A 6,000-nucleotide genomic window follows, 5' to 3' on the forward strand; every position below is an offset into this window, starting at 1 on the left:
TTAAATTTGATGAGTTTACTGCGAAATAAAAGTGTATTTGTTTCAAATAATATTTAATATATATACCTCAGGTTGTTGTGTATCCATGGAAATGAAAACAAGTTATCTAATTATTATGATTTTAGAACAATCACCCATCAAAAAAGTTAGTCCTATAACACAATTTACTCCAAGGTAGGGGTAAAATGAGCGCTCTAGTGGTAATTAGTGCCACCATTAAATACTGATATAAAAATGACACAAAATCAAACAATTTTGAGATAATCTTGAACTTTATTAGTGCCATCAATTTAACAAAGGCAAAAAGTCATAGTTTTAAGTAAATGTTTGTGTCCTGTTCAAAATGTTACCTAAACATTTTCAGTAAAGATTAAACTGTGATCTTTGTGTGTTACTACAGATACAGAAAGAATGTGTGTGTAAATGTGCTTTTGTGTCTACAGACAGGTGACAAATTAAAGGAAAAACTGGTCTAGGTCTGAATGCTTGACCCCTACAGTGAGGGGGTCTGGTGGCTCTGTTATGCTCTTGGGGGCATTTTGTCGGCATGGTTTGGGTCCACTTGACCCCTTAGAGGGAAGAATCACTGCTAATCAATACAAAGTTGTTGTAAGTGATCACCTTTATCCTATGATGAAACATTTCTATCCTGATGGGAGTGGTCTCTTCCAGGATGTCCCCATCCATAGGACATGAGGGGTCACTGAATGGTCTGATGACTATGAAGATGATGTGAATCATATGCTATGACCTTCACAGTCACCAGATCTCAAACCAATTGAAACCTATGAGAGATTTTGGACTGAGGTGTTAGACAGCGCTCTCCACCACCATCATCAAAACACCACATGAGGGAATATCTTTTTGAAGAATAGTGTTCATCGCTCCAGAAGAGTTTCAGAGACTTGTAGAATCAATGCCAAGGTGTATTGAAGCTGTTCTGGTGACACATGGTGGCCCAACACCTTACTAAAACACTTTATGTTGGTTTTTCCTTTAATCTGTCACCCGTCTGTATGTACAGCATGTTTGTGTTTGGCTTAAACTTAACATTAGTCAACAATTAGGTATTTATTCATCAACATTGTGACACTTGACGCGCATGGTGTCTTGTATTGCAAGATAGTCAGTCATTACTCTCAAATTAAGCCTTACCTGGTATTATGCAATTAAATTGTTCTCTCTGAGTTTAGACTCTAAATAGACAGTGACTTTTGTTAATTGTGTGTGTTTGTATGTTTTTTTTTGTGTCTTTCTAAGCTGGTGAATGGAGGAGAGTGTAAGTGAGAGAATGAGAGACAGAAGCTGCGGATGTGGTCATGTTGAAATATAAAGGTAAAGTGTGTGTTTACCTTTTTATCATCTACAGGATGATAGGGGCAATCCGGGGGAACCATATAATAAAGAGAGTGTTCCCAAGTTACCAGAGGGTTACATAGACTCAGACTCCTTCAGGAAGTGGTTCTCTCTATTCATTTCCTTAACACTCATCTAATTTTCATTTTTTCTTACGTCCAACATTGCCTGTAAAAAGTCCAAACCATCTAATGCGTTTCCAACACTCACCAGCTTCTACTATTTATTCTCTTCCCTGTTTTCCTTACGTTCAGGGAGTCATTGGATCCTGTTTTCTAAATATATTCATAACTGCTCAGAGAAATATTGCTGCCTTGACTAGCATAATCCATAAATGTGATCAGGACATGTATCACATTTATTAATAAAGTCATTTTATAATTCAGCAAATTATTGTTTAATAGGAGCTGTTTCCTCTTTATAATTACTGCACTTTTTGACAGCACTATTGACACTTTTGACAGCAGGTGGCAGTAAAGAGGCAAAACAAAATCCTATGATTTCCCCCCAAACACACATGATTTCTTCACACTAAAATGTAGACTGGTCAACATGGAACAATATCAAACAGGTCCACCACAAATACTTTTCCCAAACTGATATAACACATTAATTATGTCTCTAGTCTCTACTTGCATGTACACAGTCCTTTCTATTGCTCTGACTGTGTGTTGTAGAGCTCTGGTCAGGGTGGACAGAGAGCAGTTGCTGGCTGAAAACAGCAAGATCCTGCAGCAACAGCCAGGACCCAAACAGCAAGGTCCCCAGTCACCTCCTGAACCTCACATGGAGGCTCTCTCCCTCCCCAGCCACAGAGGACTGTCCCCCATGGCTGCTCCTACCACCAACTCCCCTCCATCATCTGTCTCTCAGCTCCCTCTTCACCCTCCCACAGTCGGCTGCCTGCCTGCACACACTCCCCTGTCAAAGTATTAACATAGACAGTAAAGTTAGAGATATTTTTTATATTCCACCCTTGCATTACAGGGAATTACAGCACTGATTTCTTGCATTTATTTCATTCTTTTGTTGAATCACACAATGTCATTTTATTCAAAAAAAACTTTTGAAAAGACATGAAACAGGGATTTTACCTTAAATGTCTGAAATGAAACAGATAGTTGACAAACATACAGTATTTCTAATTCATCTATTTAAAAAAATACCTTTCAAAAAAGTCCAGTAGGTGGCAGTATTGTGTTAAAAACAAAATTAACACCTCCTGTCTGCAATGACTTTATTATATACTGTCAATAATTGTACACATATAAAACTTGCATTTCTGATAAAAGGATGTGTGTCTACAATTTCTTTATATAGTAATCTAACATAAAGACATTCATTTCTTGTTTGTTTTTTATGTTTTGGATCCTCCTTTTTTCAATGTGTCTGTGCAGGTCAGTATCCAAGCAGATTCATGAACAAGAAACTTATTTTTCCACTGTAAACACTAAAATAATCTATAATGGTTACATTTCACAATTCACCACCAGTGATGTTTTATGGATGAAACTTAGTGTGCACAAAGTCTGATATAATTTGTTTACAAATAAAAAAACAGAAGATATTGTGAGATTCATGGATGGGTGAATTTGGACTATTAACTTCTACACTGTGATTCAAAGGTATTTAATCTGTGGTACAAGGAGTAAACTGCTTTGCCTGACACTATTCATTTACAGCTTGGAACACATTTGAAGTCATTTTCAGTCCATCCACAAAGCACTTTCACCAGTGTTGTAGTTTGAGATATTAGAGATTAAGAGAAATTGCTGGTTTCTGTTATTCTAAGCAAATATCACAGATAAAACACATAACAGTAGCAGATCTCTGTGACACATCTGTTATGTTTCAATGAGCCTAAAGGTGTAAATGAGCACACAGCTGTAACCTGCAGCCAGGTGAGGATTTCTAAACAAGATGAGCTGACTTCCAGTGAAGAGCTCCCTCTGCTGGTCTTTATCCTTAATACCAGTGTTTCCAGTTCAAAGGTTTTCTCTCAAACATACATGTGAAAGACTGATAATCAATAACAGACAGTAAATAAGAGCTCACTGTAACAGACAGGATTAAAAACAGCAACAGTAAATCTCAGTTTCAATTACACATTACAATAAAACAACAAAGATCAATGTTGAGAAGTTAAAGATATAAATTCTGGAAAGAAGGTCAGAACTCAGAGTTTTACAGTTTTCATGATGTTAGACGATCAACAAACATGATGAAAAGATTGTTGTGGTCATTATAAACAAACGCATCACTTCCTGTGTGGCACTAGTTTAACACCAGTGTTCATAACACATGAGAACAAGCAGCTCTGAATGGTCTTAACCTGAATACTTCATTACAACCTTCAAGCACACGATAGACAGGATATAAATGTTAATGTTATATTTCATTTGAAAATAAATCATACAGATGAGGTGATTTATGAGGTAGATGTGCCTCTCAGCATTATTTCAATAAAGTGAAAAAAGTGCACATTTCAGATCTAACAAAGTTTAACGAGGAGTCCTGATATCAAAATGATAAACAAGGTAAAGATCAAGAACGTTGTTTCCTCCATCAAGTCTGTTATTGTTGTATATCAGTGGTTCATTATGGCTCTGATACCATGGCCACTTACTGGAGAAAATAAAGGCAGGATGTGTTTTAACCATTATTAGTTTTTACAGTTTGTAATTTATGTGCGTGAAGCATCAAGGTTGTTGCTATGGTTACCTGCCAGCCAATGGGAAACTTGTGTGTTCTGTGTCTTTGGTATAAAATTGAATCAAACTGTTTCCTCTGATCCATCTGCTAAACTGTAAGTTTTCTGAAATCCACCACTGGACCGAGTATAAATCTTGTTTAACAGGCAGAGAGTGAATGACTAAACAGCCAGTACAGATATAGCTGCTGCTGTCAGTCCCAGTACACAGTAGAGGCCGATCCTTTCCCGACTCGCTGTGTTTGGTGTCTCAGGTTCAGGCCAATCCCTCGCTGCTGTAAAGACACCAAACACATCTGTGTCATTCATGTGAAGAAACAACATTTCACTAAAGAAAACTAAATAACCACAACACATTAAGTTGGAACATATTTCATAGTTCTGCTGAGTTTTACTGAATCATCTTACCAGTGACATTGAGTCAGCCTTTTCCTATGTTCCGACCATAATCTGTTCTCACTTTACACACGTACAGACCCGAGTCATCAGTCCTGAGTCTGGACACATGAAGTCTGATTCGTCCTTCTCTGAGGGCGTCTTTGTCACACTGAACTCGTCCTGCAAACTGTCCATCCTGAAACTCTGAGACCTCAACACCCTCATATAGATGATACAGGACCAAGGGTTTAACATCAGTTAACAGTTCACAAATAATTATAATTACGGTGGAGGAACTGTCAGTTTTGGTTGTAAACATCCATTCCAGTGTGATGTTGTCGTTCTCCTCTGCCTGGTAGGAGGTCTCTGTCACGTTCAATACAAATGTTCCTGTTGAGGAGACAGAGAGGGAAAGTGAGGACCAGACAAACTAAGAACTTTAACATTTGAGCCCTTAAACTCCACCTATATATATTTAGAAATACAGCTAAGTGTTTAAAGATACAAGAGTATAAAAAGGTAATGCATGATGCCAATAATTAATACAATCTAATCAATAACTGAAGATAGAGGATCTTCCCAACTGTCATCTACCAGCTTTAATAGTTGTAATGTTTTCACTGACATATTTTAAAATGGAAGTCATAAAATATGTTTGTGAGGCTGAAGGTTTATTCTGTTGTTCATCTTTATGTAAAACTGAAGGTTTAAACTAACCACAGACACAGGAGGTCAGGCTGATGAGCAGAAGGATCCTGCAGATCATCTTTTCCCTGTGAGAGGAGACAGAGGAGAGGAGTCATCAACACATGAGGTCAAAGTTCAGTCATCACACTTGTGAAAAGATAAGTCAGGTTTCATTCATGCATCACAACATGTGCTCATGTTCATCTTCCTTATTCTACATGACTGACCAAAGGACTTTTAGTCAGATCTCAGTCAGTCTACAGTTTGTTCTTCTATGAATTCAGTTCAAGTAACATGTTTTTAAAAGCCTTTCTCAGGTGTCTGTGTGCAGTAATGTAACTGTGCTACAAGATGCTGCAGGTTAAGTTGATTACAATATCTGAAGGTGCAGTTAATATTTCAGGGTTCTTCATGTGGTAGGGAGCACTAGGAAACACTTCCCCCAAACTGATCTTGAACGCAGCCCTTGTCTGTTCACTTGCCCATCCCTTCCTATCAATCCGGTTCTGATTATTGTTGATTGTTGATTATTGTTTTAGCTTCCTTGCTAGTGCTCCCTGAGTCTTACCTTTGCATACCACAGTGGTAAGTAGGGCCTGGACAACTATTGATTATATTGTGTATGAACAGGGCTGTACAGAGACCTTTAGAGGGGCAGGTGCTCAAACACCAAACCACCAACATAATTTACAGCATGATCTGCTGAATTATAGCAACACATATTCAAACACAATGTAACATGAAATCTTACAACAAACCAAATCAAACTACATCATTGTTCCCCACCTGAAGAAATCAGAGGGGGGACTATGATTTGCTCTGTAGTGTGTGTGTGTGTGTGTGTGTGTGTGTGTGTGTGTGTGTGTGTG

General features: G+C 37.9%; 1 long non-coding RNA gene across 1 annotated transcript; it reads right to left on the bottom strand.

Annotated features, from left to right (window-relative positions):
* Window positions 1-2,469: 2,469 nt before the first annotated feature.
* On the bottom strand, window positions 2,470-5,201 carry LOC121906408. Its single transcript, XR_006098623.1, has 3 exons — window positions 5,162-5,201; window positions 4,475-4,834; window positions 2,470-4,341 (listed from the first exon to the last, which is right to left on the bottom strand). It is a non-coding gene; the product is annotated as an uncharacterized LOC121906408 (long non-coding RNA).
* Window positions 5,202-6,000: the final 799 nt, after the last annotated feature.

This window comes from Thunnus maccoyii, chromosome 10, assembly GCF_910596095.1.
Source record: "Thunnus maccoyii chromosome 10, fThuMac1.1, whole genome shotgun sequence".
NCBI lineage: Eukaryota > Metazoa > Chordata > Actinopteri > Scombriformes > Scombridae > Thunnus > Thunnus maccoyii.